The sequence below is a fragment of the Coloeus monedula genome (genome assembly GCF_965178545.1).
Source record: "Coloeus monedula genome assembly, chromosome: 16".
Taxonomy (NCBI): Eukaryota; Metazoa; Chordata; class Aves; order Passeriformes; family Corvidae; genus Coloeus; species Coloeus monedula.
In genome coordinates, this window is record NC_138796.1 from 9117477 (window position 1) to 9137250 (window position 19774).

The 19774-nt window shown below is 53.7% G+C and overlaps 1 protein-coding gene across 14 annotated transcripts in view; it reads left to right on the plus strand.

The window, feature by feature from the left end:
* USP31 (ubiquitin specific peptidase 31) overlaps nucleotides 1–5085 on the plus strand; it is a 32007-nt gene extending 26922 nt beyond the window's left edge. For 2 of the 14 annotated variants that reach the window (XM_082292249.1, XM_082292250.1), the window contains exons 17-19: nucleotides 436–939; nucleotides 3523–3600; nucleotides 4074–5085. The gene's annotated coding sequence lies outside the window, so the exon portion shown is untranslated. Of the gene's footprint in view, nucleotides 1–435; nucleotides 940–1689; nucleotides 1917–3204; nucleotides 3503–3522; nucleotides 3601–4073 lie in introns of those variants that run through there. The other 12 variants (XM_082292261.1, XM_082292253.1, XM_082292252.1 and 9 more) reach the window with 10 other exon arrangements.
* Nucleotides 5086–19774: the final 14689 nt, after the last annotated feature.

Below are 19774 nucleotides of genomic sequence, written 5' to 3' on the forward strand. Positions count from 1 at the left end.
ACTTACAAGGGCGCACCAGAGTTCATGTGGAACATAAGACACACACCAGGCAAAATGTCGAAGTGCAGTCTCTGGGAAGCGCGGTCCCTGCTCGGTGTCTGTGTCCGCTCTGTGTCAGGGCGCCTGGGAACACAGCCACTCGCGTCACTCCACACCTCTGCTCGTTGGTGTCCACATCTTTTGTAGTAAATGAGCTTCCTTGCGCAGGAGAGGGTTGAAGGGTGTGGGTCCAGGAAGCACTGTTCACTGGGAGTGTTAATCAAAGCCTTGTTGTTGTTACAGTTATGACTCCATCAATGAAGTAGGAGAAATGTTTCTGAAACTGAATGTAGGTTATTACAGGCCCTACTTAAAGGGATTTGGGGAAAAAACATCAGTCTTCTGCAAGTCTCCTTGCTTTAAAGCAGACTTATCTCTTGTCCCTTTCATGTGTAGGAACTCCTGTCCATGGTATTGTGTTGTCCAGCTGCCAGGATGTGGCATGGTACCAGGGAACACTGGAGAGAGGGATCTGCCAAGTCCTAGATGCCAACACCACCGTGGCTTTGCATATGGATCCTTCAAGCGGCAGTGGCTTGAGGCTATTCTGGAGCAGCTGCATGTACATGGTCATCTTGTAAAGTTCCTTTTAGCCATCAGAAGCACTCGTGGCTGTGGGGGAGGTGGGCTCTGCCATCTCCCAGAGGCTGCTGCTGCCCAGGGACCTCCACCTCCCCTGGGTGGTGACGTGTGGGGCCTGTAGGTCTCACGGGCATCTGAGTGGGATGGGAGCAGCTGCTGCCAGGTCTGCCCTGCCAGTCCTGCCCAGCCTGTCTGGGGATGGCGGGGTCTGGGATCCTCCTGCCAAGGACTTGGAAACAAAGATGTACAGGGTGGCCTCACGGTGATGGGAAATGCCTGGCAAGGGGGAGGCCCAGCAGTGTCCCTGCTCCCAAACAGGTGAGATCCAAGGCAAAGCAGGCTTTCAGGGAGTGTGTTTCCAATCGGCTTTGGGTTGGAGTCACCTGTGCCAGCATGTGACTTGTGTTTCACCCCACCTCCGTAGTCTGCCACTTACTCCTGCTCCTGGAATTGGCCCTCTGGGTGCAGGAGAGCAGCGCCTTCATTCCAGTGCTCGATTCCTACAGGAGTCACCTAGAGACTTCTTTTTTTTACCCTTTTTGGGCTGTGTCTTTTGGATAGTGTTTAGTAGTATTCAAGTTATAAGCACATTTTCAATGACATGTATTGAAGAGGCACCTTTTATTTGTATTAATCACATTTGATAGACAATTTGGTGCCTACGGTTCTCTGTAACTTGTGTCTCACTTTGCGTGTGTAAATTGTTAACCCTTTCAGACTTATCAAATATGGATTAATAAACACAAGATGCTTAGGATAGAAAGCTAGCAGCTTAATTGCACTTCTCCCACTGCAAGTGCCCTCATCCGCTGTCGCTGCAGGGGTTTTGCTTTCTGAAGCTGAAACTTGAGCATGATCAACCATTTTTCTCGGTGCGAGGCAGCTTGCATGGCCGTGCTGTCCCCGATGCATGTCCCTACTAACTATGCAAGCCTCTAGCCCAGCCATGGCTCCGGAGCACTGCCTGGAGTCTGTGCTGCTGCCTCGTGGTGCAGCTGCTGCTGGCACACAGGAGCATGTCCCTGGGTTCCTGCTTCCTTTGCACATCTTTGACTCTTTCCTTTGCAGGATTCTGCGTTACTGACAAGGCTGGAGCGTAACGTAAGGTTAGAGGGATCGGAGCAGGGAAATGAGAACAAACTGATTTCTATTTTGTGTTGTTTTTCCTTTTGTTAGCAGGGTGACCTGCTCAGGGTTCTGTGTGTAGCCTGCCATTCTGTGTCATGTAAGGGCATGCCTGTGCTGTGAGGAGGGGCAGGCAGGCGCCCGGAGCCGTGCGGGCACTCAGAGCTGCTGTGAGTGTCCGTGTGAGGGGAGCGGTTCCCAGTTGTCCTTGTGCTGCCCATGCTGGTCTTGGGCCTTTGCCTGCCTTTCTGGGGGAGCCCTGGCTGCCCATGGGGGTAGCTGGTCTGCCTGTCCATGCTCCAGAACCCTGTGGTGTCGGGGTTTGAGCCATGTCCTGCTGGACAGCAGGTCCCCTGGGGCACCCGTGTGTGCCACATGGCCAGGGCAGCTGGTGAGGGCTGGCCTGGGCTTTGTGCAGGTTCCAGGACTCCTCCTGGTTCTTGGCCCTGCAGCTTCAGTGCCCTCCCCTTGGTCAGCCAGCATGGAGAGCATTTGGAAACAACATTCCAAATAATTTTACTGTTGGGTGTTGTTTTTTTTATTTTGGTTTGGTTTGGGTTTTTTTGGATCTTTGTTATTTGCCTACTAATCCAAAAGAATTTGGCAGTATCTAATGATACCTGTGGAGGGAACTGAAATTTAGTTTTAATCTGTGGTGAGATGAAAGTTCTACGTGGTTTTCTCAACAAAAGCACCGTAAAGCAGTTACTATTAAGAGCTTTATTTTTAAAAGCAAAGCACCTGAAGACTTGTACAATGTCTGTGTTAGGTCTAAAGGCTTAGGGACTCTTCTATTTTTTTAAAGGTGATAGCACTCAATTTATCTGCAAATAATGTTTTTTAAAAGACACAGATTAAAACTAAGTGTGACCACCAGTCCTGGCTCACTCAGCCCTGCAGCGCACACGCGCCGGCCTCAGGCTATTGTGGCATTTGTGAGTGCAATAAACCCCTTTGGAGGTGCTACATTGCCTTGGGTAGGGTAACACAAGGGAATCCAGGCCACAAGTGGCTCCATTATTGTCCTGTGGCCTTCCAAGTATGAATTTGTACAGATTTGCTCACCACCTGTGCCTCACCATTGGTTAAAATTGAATTTTAAGTCCTGTTGCAAATGCAGTTTCTCTTCTGGACACAATGTCAGATTTTACACTGGAATATCTACAGTTCTCAAACTGCATGTCACATCACTGTACCTGGTACAGGGACGTGGGGCTTTCCCACACCTTTGATATTCTCCTCTGTATTTTAATGTTTTTGACCTGTACAGTAATTGGAAAGCAGGCTGTCTTTACTTGGGGTTGAACATTGTACCATAAATTTTAAATTATTTGAGGACAACTGCATGAGACTGTGTCAATGCCTTTTATTATTTATTTGTATGTTTTATTATTCGAGGTGTATGCACTTTTAATATGCAGAATTTATATTTTTATGTTACAAATCATTTTCTTTCAGAAAGAAGAGTTTGAATATGAGGAATTGGAATTAAGTGCAAAAAGGGGAATATGTAATGAAATACAATAAATTTATTACTAGGCATCCTGCCTGAGTGAGCGTTTTTCCAGGCTGCAGGCTTCAGCTTGCTGTGTTCCTGCCCTGCCTGCTCTGGGCCCGGGATGGGGGCACGGGCTTGGGAACTTCCCGTGTGCCCCAGGGCTCCTTTGGGGAAACCAAACCCAGAGGCCTGGGTTTGGGCACAGACCTGTGTGCTGGGGAGGGGAGACACAGGCTCCTGCTTCCCCTGTGTTGTTCCTGATGCTTCTCTCTCCACAGACCATCAGTCCAGGTCCTGCAGTGCTCGGCCACGGTCCCGAGAGTGGGTGTGGGACCTGCACCAGAGTCCTTGTGCTGGTGAGTCTGGTCTGTGAGCCCCAGAGCAGGGGGGTGTGATCTGGTTCCTCTTTGGAGTTCAAGGGCTCATACCTGCTCAGGCAGAGGTGGGAGTCTTCCCTGTCCACCCATCCATGCCTCGTGTTGGGACTCAGCCCCCCACGTGAAGGAGCTTGTGGGCTTCTCAGCACAAGAGCAGTCCCCTGCCACCCCCAGCCCCATCTATGCCCGCTGCCACACAGGAGTGAGACCAAACTCCGAACAGGAGGGACACATGGACCCAGGTCCTATGGCATTTGGGGCCAGGAGACCCCCAGCCAGATCCCCACACCTCCAGGAGACCCTCAGGCCACCCCTGCCTACAACATGGCCAAAGGTATTGAGGGCAGGGGTGGCCTGAGGGGCTTCTGCCTGTTCCCTTCTTACCATCACCAGAAGCTGGAGGCTGGAAGCTCCTCCAGCTCTGTCCTAATTAAAGACTGTTTTTCCTTTAGCAGGGTGTGCAACGGTGACTCCAGACTTGGAGGAGAGTGTGGCTGCCAGATGGGAATGTGGATGGGCTGCTCCTGCTGCCACCCACCTCAGCCCAGCGAGGATGAGGATGGAGCAAGGCAGAAGGAGGACAGGCTGCTGCTCCTGGGTGCTGAACGGAAAACCTCTGACCTTGGTGGATTGTTTCCAAGTGCGCCAGCCCCTGGGCTGAGAGAGCTGCTCCAGCTGCCACGCTGCAGGCACCAGCCCCTGCTGGGCTGCCCAGTCTCAGGGCAAACAGGCACAAAAGGCTTTAGCGATGCCATGTGTCCTCGGGGCGGAAGAATGGAAAGTGGCGTGCCCTCCCTGTGCCTGGGGGCCTTTCCACTGCGGACTATGATCCTCCTGCTCCAGTGAGCCCTCGGATCAGTGCATCAGGGGCTGGGTTGGGCTTCACAAACTCACTTTTCAACACAATTTTTGATACTCATGGGTTCTTTTTCTCTTTCCTCCTCCATGCATATTTTTGCAGGAGGGGACTCTTGCAACAGGTGAGCAGCACTGTCAGTGTATGCCCCATGCCCCTTTGGTGCTCACCAAAGTGGAAGCTGTCAGTGAATCCCTCTTGTTCCCCAAATCTCCAGATTGGTTGTCCTGATCTCCCCTTGCCTGGCAGTGGTTACAGAAATGGTGATGTTGGTGGGTTTATCAACAGCTGTGCTGTATCGCCCCTTGCCTGCATGGGTCCCTGGGCATTGGGGGACACATGGCCCCTGCCAGGCCCTGCCATGCAGCCTTGGTCTGTGTTTCCATCCATCCTGCTGGGAATGGTGAGCTGGAGCTGAGCCCCTGGGTGCTGGGCCAAGGAGCTGGTTGCTGCCGTGGCCAGTCACGTACATGAGTCCCACCCCTACCATGTACCAGAGCACTGCTTCACATCTTGTGTAGAAATGGGGATGGCAGATGTTGTATTAAATCATGGGGTCATCATTTATTTATAGGTGATTACATTAAAGAGAGATTAATATAGCCAAAGGCTTTGCAGAATTAGAGTTAATGTACTTGTGTTTATTATATTTGCCAACATTTCTCCAATCCAGCTGGGGTTTTCTGGTCACAGGATTTAACAGAGAGCCCACTGCCATCCTCCAGCCTACCTGGGAGGGAGGTGAGAGGTCCATGGAAAACACTTGAGAACTTTGATCTTCGAGTGATCAATTCTGTTGCCTCCCATTTTCTGAGGGTCCGTGGCAGACGCTTGGTGCGTGGGCAGGGCAGGACTTGGCAATGCTTAGAGTGGGGTTGGGAGGGGAGCCTGGGGTTGGGGCTCCCAGATGTCTCTCCTGGGGTGGGATTATGCTGTGCTTAACTGGGATTAGATTACTGCAGAGCTGGGCACGGATTTCTGACACCCTGGGGAGGTGGGTGTGTCCCTGAGGAGCACCGGCGGGGTGGGGGGTGTGTGTGCCTGGTGTTCCCTTGGTCCCTGTGCCCCCGGAACCTGGTGTGGGGCTGGCAGTCCCCTGTGCCATGGGCTGTAGGTTGCCTGCTGCCAGCTCAGGGGGCACCAGTGGAGCTCCCCTGCTGATGGATGAACCAAAGGAGCCAAGAACACCCTGTGTTTGGCTGGAGGAGCCAAACCACATGGGCTTGGGAAAACCACCATGGGAATGGTTACTGGTTATGCTAGTCAGGACTGAGGGTGCACAGGGTGGATGTGCGAATCCCTGCTGTTGCCTGGCGGAACACCTGCCTGCCTCTGAGAGCCTGAAAAAACCCAAGCTTTGGGAGGCCATCAATAAATTGTAACACATTAGGCACTGTCACCCCTACCCCTGGACTCTTAAATTTTGCTCTAATTGGAGTATTGCTTTTCCTTCCTCAGCACTTTTTCCCCTCGGCCAGGTATCGATCCTGGCTCTGTGGGGATCTGGCTAACAGTTGGCAATTTATGGGAACATAAAACTAGTCCATCGTAGAGCAAAAACCCAACTTTTGATAAGAAATTGTGACATCAGCCTCTGGCTGATTCCAAGATGGATTTACCATTTTACAGTGGGTCCCCAGGGTGGGGGTGCAGGGGCTATTAGAAAAGGGAAAGGGACCCATTTGGGGAAAGGGACCATTAGAAGCCTCTTGGGCTGGGCCACCTTGTGGGCAGGGGTGGCCTGAAGGGCTTTTGAAGATGTGGGGGTCTCTTTTCTGGTCTCCTGTGCCCCTTCTCATGGTGGTTGAGGATCTGGCTGGGGTCCCCTGATCCCACAGGACCTGGGTCCATAATATGTCCCATCCTGCCTGGAGCTTGGTCTCACTGCTGTGGGTGACAGGAGCTGGTGGGCAGCAGGCTGGGCTGGGGCAGGGGGTGGCAGGAGACTGCTGGCAGTGGAGGGGTCTGGTGCTGGGCAGCCTCCCCAATTCTTTGACGTGTCTTTGCTCCAGCTCCCCCAGCCCCTTTGCTGCTCTCCTCTGGTGATGGATGCTGGTGGCTTTGCGGATTGAGGCTGGTTGTGGATTCCTGGACCTGTGGGTCCTTATCCCGCTGGTGTGCTCCTGCAGGTTTGAGGGAGTGGGACCCCTGGGGAGCAGGTCGCTGGGATTAGGAGGCAGCTGGCACTCTCAGCCCAGCTCCAGCCCCAGGAGGAGCTCCTGAGCATCCCATTACTCCCAGCCCAGCCACCCCTCTCTCGCAGCCTGCAGACGGACACACTGTGTCACGCAGCGCCAGGGCGTGTTGTGTTGGGTGTCCCGGTGCTGTAACAGCTGTTCTCCCCGCCATTTGCTGCCGTCTAATTGTGGTTTTATTTAAATGAGTCTAAATTATCTGGGAATACATTAGCTCACTGTCTCCCTGTGGCTCACACTCTATGGATGTGAGTGCTCTGCAGTCGGGAGCACTCGCGCTCCCCTTTTTAATCTTGCGGAACCGGCTCCCTGGAGAGCGGGTGCATTTCCTAACAGCCTTAACGAGTTGCCAGAGCTGGGGTCAGATTGTCCTGGCCGTGGTAATGGGGGCCGGGGGAGCTCGCCCAGCGTCGCTCCACAGCTCTGTGCTCCAGACTGTAAATAAAGCCGTGTCCGCTGGTGCTACCGTGAATCCCTTTGCTCCTTTAGCAGGCAGAGTGTGCGCATTGCAAAGCAATTCCTGGAGCCCCTATGACAGTCTTTAAGCATTTTAATGTTTTGTGAATGATTTATTGAGGGTAACGAGTAGATGATAGACTGCATTTCAAGGTGTGGATTATCTATTAGAGCTCATGTTGAAGGCGCCTGCACTGACGGGCTGCTGCCGAGCAAGGCAAGTGCAACCGATCTGCTGCGTTACAGGAGGGGTCAGCACCCCCTGCCACAGCTTGGAGATAACCCAGTGCCCCGCTCGCTGCTCTGGTGACATCGGTAAATACCTGCCCCTGGCCGGGTGGTGCCGATCCTGCCCATGGAATCAGAGCTCCTGTCATGCCTGGTTAGGAGGAACTTGGTGGTGGATCCCCCCAGTGCTGGATGGGTTCATGGGCTGTGCCATCACCTCTGCAGAGCCCCTGGTCTCAGGGCGGGAGATGGGCAGGTGCTTCACTGATTTATGAAGTGATTTGTATTGTGGGGCCAGTCGTGCCACCAGGTGCTTCCCCACTCCATGCATCCCCGTGGGCTCCACAGTCCCAAGGTGGCTGTGGGGCACGAAGCTCTTTGCACTCCACGGTGCTGGCTTTGATTCTCTTTCACACCTTTTGCAGTTGGTGCTGCCCATCCCACTGTGGTACAGCCAAGCTCGGGTCAAGAGGGAGCCGGCCCTGTGGGCTCAGGGTGATGGTGACTGGGACATTGTCCCCTGGGTACCCCTTGCTCTGCTGGGGGGGCGGCCGCCACTGCAGGGAGGGCAGGAGCTGTGCTGGCTTCATTACAGTGAGATTAATGCTGGTTATTGGGAGTTTTTATCACCTCAATGTTTCCTCTCAGCTCCTGAAACCAGCTTCAGCCCGGATTTATTACCTGGCAAATAAATACAAGTGCAGGTTTATTTTGCTTCCTTGTTCATCAGAAAGGAATGAAAATGTAAGCAAAATATTAAAAATAAAATAGACTCCGTTTTTCTTTAATTGACCTTTGATTTTTAACGTAATACCTTCCCCATGTTGCTGCTTCAGCCTTTAATTTCTCTTGGTGAAGTGGCTGTGTTCAATGATTCATTCTGTCCTGAGGCAAAGCACACACTGTAATTGGTTTTTAACTTCCTGGAATGTCAAAGCTAGGATTGAAATTTTACGTATCACACCACCAATTCAATACTGGCTTTAATAATAATGTTGCAGAAAGGAAAGCAGATTTACAGCTGTAGAAAAATGTAATCAAATTTTGAGCCTGAATGCAGTAAGTCCAAATGCTAGTTTTCATTTGGAAACTTGTTAGATAAATGTGACATCACCTGAGTGGTTCCCAGCTCATTTCTGCTTCTCCGTGCCACAGCCGGCGGAGCTTGGAGGGCTGGGAAAACGGGGGGAGCTGCGGGTCCGCTGCTGCTGGCGCTGCCCCGGGGAGGGGCTGCCGGCTGCCCCGGGGTACAGGTGCCCCTCGTCAGTCCCTGGGACCGGCTAGGGGGAAGCAGGCGGCCGGAGCCCCTCGCGATGGCATCGGCCCGAGGGAGCCGCGCTGCCGCCGGGGTGCTGCTGGGGGAAACACCCCCACGGCACTGCAGACACAAACACGCAATCGATTTTGGCCAGTTAATGTCTGATAAAAACTAATAGCCCTCCTCTCCCTTTCTTATTACCGAATGACCTCCAGCGATCCATTAGTTTAACAAATGATATGCGAACGTTCAGCATGGCTAATGGCTCTGGATTAAACCCACTGACACCTAATTCATCAGCGTGCCCGCGCCACTGTGCCTATTGTGCCGCACTCTCCATCACCACCGCGTTCCCACAGCACCCGTCAGCGTGTCCCTGGCACCCCGCGTGGAGCTGGGCACTGTGGCCCCGTGTCTCCTCCGTGCTGTGTCCAGAGCCGCCGGTGCTGGGCTGGACCCGCGGCCCCGTGGTGCTTGGTGCCTCCGTGCATCGCCCCGCTCCAGCGCCCGCCCTGCTGCCCGCAGCGCTGCGCTCCCTGCTCTCTGCTAGGATGCCCTAAAAAGCTAACTAAGCTGAAATTATTTTCTTTCCTTGGAAAAGCCTTTAAATAATGTATTGCCCTCACTTGCTGTTACTGAGTGTTTTAAAAATCCAGGGAACTTTTCCTTCTCACTTGTGTGTTGCATCTGTTTGTTGTAGGGTGTGAATCACCCTTGGGAGGATCATTTGAAATTCCATCTCAAGGCCAGTGCCCTGGCCGAGGGTGTGGCTGTACCTGTGCCCCCAGGTGCATCCCTTGTGGGGAGTAGGAGCTCAGGCTGAAATCCAGCCCAGGGCACTTCAGAGGAGTTGTTTCCCACCCACCCGGGTGCCCTCGGTCCTGGCTGGCCCCACAGCTCCTGTCTTGCTTTTAGATGGCAGCAAATTGCAATGAAATTGGAACCAGTGCAAACAGGCCATGGAAACACCAAGAGCAGCGAGGGAAGCATTTCCATTCCTGCACCAATGTTGGATGGATCATGATGTACTCTGTGAGATTTGAAATATTATAACCAAAATATGCCCTCTATTTCCCAGTCTATCAGGGCTCCAGCGCTCGTGTCTTGTTACACGGTGCTCCTTCAGGCTGGTGCTCCTGGTCCATTGGATGGAACTCATAGATTTGAACCTCTTTCCCTGTCTGGCTGAGCAGCCAAACTCATTTGCTACCTGAATTTCACAAGAAAGTAAGCTCTCCAAAGGGTTAAGGAAGGTGTGGAACTAGGTAAATGCTGGACCTGTTAGAAACTCTTCCATAAAGTTCCTGCCAGACTTCCTCTTTTCCCTGAAGTGACAGTATTTTTGAATCGTGTTTCCATGTGTCCATCCCAGCAGCACCGCTCCCCTGGCCCACCCAGTGCAGAGTGACGACTTCAGGAGGCCCCAGCAAGGTGATGGAACTTTCTGGGGGCTTGTGGTCCCCTAGACTGGAGGGCAGGAGTGTCTTGCTACTTGCAGGGGTAGGGCTGGCTGGGTATGTGCTGTCTCCAACCTGCTGCCACTGCTGTTCACCCCATGTGCAGGAATGCAATAGGGAGAGCGTAGCACATCCCCGGCTGCTTTGCGTGGTTGGCCTCTGTTAAGCTGCTGCTGTGCACATGCTGGCACAGCCCCAGGGTCTGTGTGCTCCCCAGAGCAGGAGTCTCCATGCTGGCTGCTCTGGAGCACGTCTCTCCTTGGAGCTGCTCTCATGATCATCCTCTTGTACTTCCTCCCCAATGCATTCCTACTTTGAGAATTCAGCCTCAAGCCTCTCACTTTAAGGGACTGCTTAATTTTTAAACCCTTGTTACCAGAGCTGGTAGGAGGCAGGGTCTGAATGGGATTTGGGGAGCCATAGGAAAGAGATGGAAGGTGATAAAAGGGGGGAGCTGCTCACTGGTGGACTCTGTCCCCTGACACAGCGGGTTCTGCTCTCACTGACTTAGGACAACACAGCAAAGGAGCCTACTTTGCAGAAATTGAGGAAAACCCCATTGGGTATATATTTTTTCACAAGGCTTGCAACATTCTGTCTTGATTTGATGCATTTCACCCAACTCAGCCCAAGATCAAGCCACTGAAAATAAACCTAATGTCTTTGGGAGGAGATGGAAAACAGCAGGGATGACAGAGCTCGCACCCTTAGGCCAGTGCTGGCAGGGCAGGCAGGGCACTGGTGATACCCTGATGGAGTCACCCTCTGCCATGCTGCTGCCAGGTCCTGCTGCCACAGCCCCATGGTCCCCGAGCTCCCAACCTGGTTCCTGGAGCAGAGGGCTCGAAAGTGGCCTCCAGGGTCTGAGGGGAAAAGCTCCCAGTCCTGTTTGCAGTGAAAAAAGCTGAACAGCCCCAGAGACAGTGGGGAGAAGGATGAGAAGGGCCCCGCAGTCTTGCTCCCACCTGACAGTGCTCCATCACCCTTGGCATGTGCCTGGTGGCTCTGGATGGCTGCTGGGGAGACTTCCCTGGGCTCATGGATTGTTCCTCCCAGTCAGCTGCCAGTGCTGGCAGCAGGATGGCACCAACTCCAGCTTGGGCCCAGCTCCTTCCTGCAGAGCTCGTGCAGGAGCCCCAGCCTCACTGGTGCTCTCGGCAGTGCCGGCTGAGCCAGGTGCTGCAGCACCGGGGCCAGTCCCTATTGATTTCCATGGTTGCTAATGGTCTTTTTCATACAATAAGAGGCTTTTGTGGGAAGAACTTAATCCACTCCTATCACTGGGTGAAATTGTACTGCTCACTACTCAGATTTCCAGGACGTGAGCTACTCTAATAGCAGAGGGAGTTTTATCTAATACATTTAATGCTCCAATATTTTTATGGCATGACAGGTACTAATTGCACTGCTGCAGTACCAGGAGTGTGAGAGGCCATGGGTCTGCTGGGTGTGAGGGAGCTGTTCTGGCACATGGTGGCTTGTGGGTACCTTGGCAGTGTGACTGTCACTGTCACCAGTTGCTGTGCTGAGCCCCAGTGTAGCCACCAATGCAGGTTATTGAGGTGATGACGAGGCTGGTGCTGGAGATGATGGAAATGCAGGGAACAGGAACTTGGTGTTCCCCAGGGGCATTTTTTTTGTCTTGCCTCTCTGCAGCAGTGCTGCTCTTGCTGCTGGACAGTTGGGTTGGGGCCAGGGGCAAAGCCTCATGTCAGGCGGGGGTGACAGAGGTGACACCTCTTGGAACAAGGGATGCCAGGGCAGGGTCAGGTCCCATGCACTTCAGGATGTGCTCTCCTGCAGGGCAGGCAAGGCATGCTCAGGGCAGGCAGGGCGTGCTGACAGGGCGATGCAGATGTGCCTGTGTTGCAGGACACGCTCACCTTGCCATGCATGTTGGCACGTGCCAGCCCAGACCTCTGCCAGCTGTGCTCGAAGCAGCCGGGCCCAGCTCTCTCCTTGTGGCCGGGAGCAGAGCTCAGGGTTGGCTTGTGCAGGGGTGGAGATGTGTTCTGCCTTTGAACTAAGTGTGCAGAGATGTCTAATGGACTGTGATGGCCAGGATCAAAGGTTAGGAAATTTCTCAGTGTAACTTATGTAAATGAGGACTAATGAGGTTTTCATGATTACCTTTAATTAGCTTTTCCACAAGTGGCAGTGGTTTATACGGCGTGAGCCGGGACAGGTAGCACACACAGGTATGTGCACAACCAAGCACCTTCGTTAAAAACATTTTTAAAAAATGAATATGCAAGATGCAAATTATCTATTAAATGCTCAAGAAGATGATTTCAAGGGGGAAAAAAAGGCACAAGGAAAGCAGCAGCTCTGCAAGCCCTCCAGGGACTGTGGTGCGCAGAGCAGCAGGGTGGGCTGTGCCACATGTGCCAGTTATGCCGCAGGAGACACGTCTGTCCTCAAGGCTGTGGGGGGCATGGCTGTCCCCGTGGCTGTCCCACACGGGCGAGGCTGGGGTGACCCCAAGCAGGCAGCCATGCTCAGTGTCTGGTGGGGACATCCCTGCAGCTGGGATCCTGTGGTCACAGGGGATTTCCAGAGAATGCTCCATCAGTGTGGCCGCAGTACTTGGTGTCCCCTCTTTCCCTGCTGCATCTAACCCTGGCAGCGTCGCCTTCTGCTCTCCTCATGCTGTGCAGAGCATGGTGAGGATGAAGGGACACGTGCCAGCTCTGAGCTGTGCCGGGTTGAGGGGGTGAGCTGTGGTGGGTGCTGGGCATGTGGCAAGTACAGTGCTGGTACTGGGTGCTGCTGCAGGGCCCTGGGCAGCCTGACCCTAAGAGAGGGGTTTAAACCAGAGTCAGAAGCGGCTCCCCTTGGAGCTTCCCTCTTGATCCTGAAGAGCTGGAGCATGGTGTTGGGTGGGAGGAGAACATATACGAAGAGACAGCAGAGTGAGTGAGTGAGATGACTTGGACAACTGCATCCAATTAGCTTGACATTAATCCTGGGCAAACATGTGGAAAAATCACTGCAAAATTCAATTAATGGGAGATTTAGAGCCTGGGAATATAAATTCATGCCTGTCAGCATGGTTGAACAGAAGTAGGTCTTGTCAAACCGACCTGATTTCATTCTTTGATGAGGTTCTGAGTTTGGTGGTGGCACAGAAATGGCCTGTGCTTCCCTCAGTGCCACAATGCCCTGGGGAAAAAGTGATGAAAATGGATTAGAATGCAGGACTGAAGAAATGGAAGGGAAAGTCTTGTTCTGCAGCTGGGTGGTGATGGCAATGTCTCCCTGGGGAGCTCTGGCCTGGTCCAGGTGTGAGACCAGTGGTGCCGTGGGGCTCGGTGCTTGGGCAGTGTGAATGGAGGAGGGACACAAGCACTGCTCCTGCTCTCTGGGCAGGGAATCACCCGCTGGCATGGGAGCAAGCACTCCCCTCCCCACAGCACTCACTCTCTGGGGAAAATGTGCATGAGCAGAAAATGTCAAGTTTGCTTTATTTATCCGAACTATTATGTCAAAATGATTCTGAGTGTCACGAAAGCAGCAGAAACTCTGCCCAAATCTCTGGTGCCCTGCCAGGAGCTCCCATGGTGCAGGTGGCAGGTCATGGCCAGAGCACTCGCCACCCCATGCCTGGGCACCCACTGGTGCTGCCTGGATGGAGGATGCTGCCTGTCCCATGCTGCCTGGGAGGATGACAGGCAGCTGGGCTGCAGGGACCGCTTGGCTCCAGCACCGCCACTAACTTTTCCAATTTCCCTCTGGAAATTGTTTCTGTCAATATTTTAATTTCATTTGGGCTGAGCAGGTGGAGCGAAGGCAACGCATCCTGAGCAGATCATTTGTCTCCTGCTCTGAATCTCGGTGGGGACCCATCATATGACAGGAAGCCTGCAGCTCCTCATGGATGCAACCAGGAAACTGCTGGGAGGATGGCCAGAGCAGGAGGGGACCAAGCCCCACTGCCCCCTGCCCCCAACACCCTGCTGCAGGGCTGGGCTCTGGGGCAGACACACAGGAAGGGACCCACTGGTCCTTCCAATGGGGCCACCACACTCCCCCAGTGTCACCATGGGAGCCCCATCAAGGCTGGAGCCTGGCTCAGCAAAGCCCCACATGGCAGAAAGTGCCAGTGGTGGCTGGAGCACTGAGGCCACGGAGAGTGGGAAGCCCCTTGTGTCTCCTCTGCACTCCCAGGTGCCTCCAGGTGCTATTCCTGCAGTGAGGTTTGTCTGGGGAGAGAAACAAGGTCTAACCAGATGGTGGGGCTAATAAATTGCCCAGGAAAAGCAAACTGGTACATGCAGCTCGCGTTTTCTCCGTGTCTCCATTGCAAAGTGCCAAAAGAAATCTGTCTCAGGAATTATTTCAGAGAGGGTAATTTCTGTTTCCCAGTTGCTGTCATACATTAGAAATATCTGAAATGCCTCCGGTTGGTTTCCAGTGGTGAGGAGCAGCCAGGGGCTGCCATGGATGAGAAGCACTAAAAGAAAATAAATTAGCCTCTTGCACTCAGCCCTTCTCACCACTGAACCACGAGTGACGAGCAGCTGCTGCTTAAGTAACGACCAGAATAATGAGCAGAATAAGATCCACAAGGGAATATCAACTCTGAGAAATAACATTTTCTCCCCCTTTTGAAGTTTGCCCTGGCAGCCCTTGTCCTGGCGTGGAGGTGAGCCATGGCCTGTTGGAGCTGGGGAGGGGTGTGGTGCATCCTCTGCCCCACACCACCAGTGCCAATACTCTTCCCTTCCTTTCCCCTCATGCCAGTCTGTCTCTTCCTGGCCTAGCCAGGTGCAAACCCCCTGGGCTTCCCATAACCACCCCTGCAGCCAGGGGAACCGGCAGCACTGACACTGGTCACTGCACTGCAACAGTGCTCACTCCCACACACTCACCCCAGCTCTGCAGCCAGGGAAGAGCCTGAGCAGATGGGACAAGGTCACACTGGACTCTGAACTAAGCTGTGTGTTTGCAGCCAGGCTGGCCCAAGTTAATTTAAGAAGGTAGCTGGAGCAGCCAGAGCTTGTTAGTGGCCGTGAGTGAGTCCCTGCGGCCCAGCACAGGGGTGAGGGGAGGCCCTGGCACCAAGATCCCCTCTGGCAGCTCCTTGGGCACCATGAGCCCATCTGTCCCTTGGGCTTGTCCTGCTGCTGTTCTGTATTTCCCAAAGCCAAGTGGGTGTGTTTGTCTAGCTTGTAACAGGAACGACCCAGTTCTGAGCCCTGCTGTGTTGGAATGAGTGTTTTGAGGAAGCTCATCCCTCTGAAGATGTAAACCAGCCGCACTCCTGAATTTCAATTCCTTTATCTCCTCTGGTTGGCTGAGTCATCCAGGGATCATTCCCCTGACATATAGCTTCATGTGTATACAATCACCACTGTACAGGGCTGCAGTTTGGAGACAGTGCCTCGTTTCCCAGTGGTGATTAATGACGATAATCTTCCCTCCCACTGAGCCTCTCAGGTACCTGTTGCAGTCACCATTCCCACAGGCTACGTGTGCACTTAATGTGCCACCGTCGGGAAAACTACACATCCTTCTGCTGAAAAAGACATAGAACAAACCTAAATGGGGCTGTAAGTCTTTGTCTTGTTTCCCTGCAACACCCATTTCCACCTGTCCCACACGGGTGAGCAACAGGGAAGCAGCCGTTTTGATGTGCTCTCCCTAAGGGAAATACTGCTCTATCTTCACCTTAAACTTTCCTGTGGGTGTGATGAATCCACAGAGTGGCTGGTGCTGATGGGGCTGTGCTCCCACCCGTGCAGTCCTGGCAGTGCTGTGGGCTGGGTGGCAGTCACTGCCTCAACCGGCAGGTGCAGAGCATCCTGCCCTGGATGGTGACAATCACTGCAGAGGCCTTGGGGACAGGTGCCACCGTGCTTAGCTGGTCTGAGGGAAAGAGGCACCCCAGCAGCTCCACTGGCACCACGTGCCACCAGCTGTTCGTGCAGGGCTGTGAGGCTGCGGGTGGGACAATCCCTTGGCTGATCCCATGGAGCTGTGAGGCTGCAGGTGGGATGATCCCTCACCTGCTCTCCCGGACAAGATGCCGTTAGTATTATTGCACTAATAATTTGGACTTGCACTTTAGCCAGGGCTGCTTGTCCCAGAGAGGCAGCCCTTTGGTAGAGGCAGCCCTTGGCAGAGTCTCTGCCTTGACAAGCTGCAAGCGCAGGAGTGGGGGCATTAAAATGCTTGTGTTGATCTGTCAGGGACAGCGCTGGGACAATGACAGGCAATGATTTGCTGGGAAAAAGGGAAATGACAATATTCTCCATCAACATTATTGCAGGGCTGTGCCTCTGGGTGGACAACCCAAGAGCTGCAAGGAAGACTTTCATTTCCTTTTTCTCCTCAAGGAGAGCTAATGGCATTCAGTGCAGCTCTGGCCACCAGCCACCCAGGCACTGAGCCACTGGGGCACCAAGCACCCTGTGTGCCACACCAAGCACATGGCAGTGCTGAGGTGATTGTCCCTGGCTGGGACTGGGCTGGCGGTGGGTGAGGTGCCCCCCTGCTCCACTCAGTTCTGCAGAGACACAGCACATCTGAATGAGCTTGTCAAATGAAATTTTCTGTCTGGTTAGAAATGGATTTTCAAGCTCCTCGCTCACATGTAAACATTTTTAGTGGTCCCCAGCCAAATCAGAGCCAGCAAGAGCAAACATCAGCCTGAGCAGACCCAGTCCCTGCAGGAAAATCACCGGCCACAGAAGGAAACCAAATGCATGATGGCTTCGAAAGGCATCCATTAAAGTTGTGTTGAAGTGATTCATGGTGCTGGTAGTTAGACTTTAATTAGATCTTAATCACGTAATTTTATCTTTGTTTTAGAGATTAGAGCTTAATGACTGGATTGGTCTCCTAACAGTGCTGTGACTAAACACAGCGCTGTCACATGGCAGTTCTGTGGCAGGCAGAGATGGGGCTGAGAGCATTAGCCTCTTTGGGTGTTTTAAATAAAATTAGTGTATTTTAAATAAATAAAGAAATTTATTTAAAACACACTTATCCATTAGGACCTGCCAGCACTCAGGGAAGGTGGAGAGGGAAGGAGCAAAGAGGAGGGACCACAGAGCCTGGTGTGAGCCCGGGCACTGGCTGCCCGGCTGCCACCATTGCTGTGCCCGGCCAGAGGTCCATGGTGTGTGACAAGGAGAGATGGATTGTTTCAGCTGTCAGGTTGGGTTCTTCACAGGATTAGCAGCAGAGTAACTCATCTCAGTCCCTCCTGGACACTTTCCCTCCTGTGTTGCTGTTTTGGGCATCCACTCACTTGTGGCACGGGGCTGCTGTGCCCTGCAGTGTATGCGGATGGACACAGGGATGAACATGCCCTGAATGGAGATGGCAGTGGGGACCATCCCTCTACTAACATGCATGAACCCTGGACATGTGTCCCAGGAGGGGATTTTCCTCCCTTGCAGCTGTGGGATCTGTCAATATCAGTCAATAGCTGCCCTGCCTTGCATCCTGCTCTTCAGTTACTTTATTTTAGTTGAGTCACACAGAATTGGTGCAGGTTTGCAGAATTAGTCCCTATGGGTGGCAGGTCTGGGACAATGCTGCCGAGCCACAGTCCAGCTCTCTGGGGCACAAAGCCCACCACCAGGGCTGCCCCTGGAGCTGGGATTCAGCCATGCCTGGCACAGGGGCCATGTCCTGCAGCACATCCCTGGCAGCCACATGTGGTTGGGGATGCAGCAGTTCCATTCCAGTCTCAGCTTTTGCCTCTCTGAGCTCTCTGAGCTCTGCCTGGACCTCAGCTCTGCCTAGGGCTTGCCCCTGAGCTGCTGCAGGGGGGTGAAGTGGCAGCTCTGTGTCCCATGGTCTTGGTGCCACAGTGTCAGCTGCCCAAAGCTGAGCCAGCTCCATTGTCCTTGAGCCCTGCCCTGCCCTTGCTGCAATGGCAGCAGCCCCTTCCCACCTTCCCTTTCCTGCTTGATATGCCACAGGAGCCACTTGAACTCATTACTGTGGGAGATTATAGGTCCCCAGGTAATAACGAGTCTTCAGATAATTACAAACAGATTCTCTAATAGGAATGAACTCAGTTGAATCCATTCAGTCACTGGGTAAATATTTATCCCTAAGCTGTCCTTATCTCCAGCCACTGGAGCGTGCCGGAGACAGTTTGCTGTGCTCACACCGTGCTCGCTGCAGGAGCCAGCTGCGGGGAGCAGGGATGTCGTGAATGAGCATGTTAAGGTCCTTCAAAATCTTAAAACACTTACTCACAACAGGGGACCTGCACTGAACTGGCCTCATGCTGTGGCTCAGGGCTGGCTGGGACTCAGCATCACATGGTGTGAGCCCCACCAGCTCCCCTTTCCCTCTGGGAATGGGCAGCAGCGATCCCATGGCCAGCCTGTGGTACCACTGTGGGGTCAGTGTTCCCACAGCGCTATGGGGAGCCCCCGCCAAGGTTAAAGTACCTTTGACAGGCACTGTTGCAGCATCCTGGGGTGCGACACCCACCACCATCAGTTGGCAGAAGGTCACTTGGAAGCTGACACCCCACGGGCCCCACAAGCTGCCGGCACGGCCATTGTCAAGGGCCAGCCCCCACGGCCACCGGCAAGTGTCAGCCCCCTCAGCCGCCCGCCTGCTGTGAGTGCCAGTCCCCTGCTGCCGGCACCCACAGCCCTGGCTGTACAGGAGTCACTAATTGGACCAGCCGGCTAATTAGTTGTCAAGTAATGAATTATGCAGCGATGCAGTATTGATGCCATCAGGTCCTCTCGTTGCTGCGCGCACCTGCTCGTGGAACACTGGGCAGGGCTTGGAGAGGAACTTGGAAAACTTTCAAAGCAAATGCAATGAGTCAATCCATTGTGAGCAGAGGCACATCACCGGGGAGCGGGCGCCGGGCTGGGCTGGCAGCCGCAGGCACAGCCGGCTCCTCCTCTGCACAGCTCTCGTTCTCCTGCGGACTTGTGCCCGCGGGCAGCTCCTGTGCCCTCTGAGTGCCAATGGGCAGGACAGCGGGGCTGGCGGGAAGGGAAGCACACTGGGGTCAGAGGCTGATGGTATCTGGGAGTTCCATGGGGATGACTTTTCCAGGAGAGGTTGAAGGGTTCCTGTGGAGAAGGGGAGGGCTGGCAGTGGGGCGCAGCCCCCAGAGCCTGTTGGTGAGCTGTGTTGTGGAGGGGAGCCTGCAGTGCCGGGGTCACCATGGGCACAGAGCTGGTACCAGGGACAGCCCCTCTGTGTCTCTGTGCTGCCCAGGCAGGCGGGTCCTGGCATCACTGGGTGACATCCAGCTGTACCCATCGAGCTGTACCCATCGAGCTGTACAGGGCAACAGTGACAGAGCCCTGAGTCCAACCGGCCCCGTGTACCTGTTCCTTGCTGCAGCCTGATGAAATAACAGGAAGAAACTTGACCTACTTGAACGTATCTGAATCCCAGCTGCTCCTGAGCATCCATCATCTCCGAGGGGTTGGAGGTTTCTGTTAATGATCGCATTTATTTGCTGCCTGCTCTGTGTGTGCGGAAGGAGGTGTGTTAGGAGCACACTGCTGAGCATCGCAGTGGGGGGACAGGGCTGGGAGTCCCCCACAGTCACTCCCAGGGCTCTGCCTGCTGCCAGTAAACATGAAGCCAGCAGTGAAATTGAATCAGATTAACGTAATAAGAAGTTAATCAAATTTTCTCGATGCTCACAGCACTGTGATCCTGCCTTGGTCAGAGGGATAAACAATACTACTTGTGCACCTGGAAA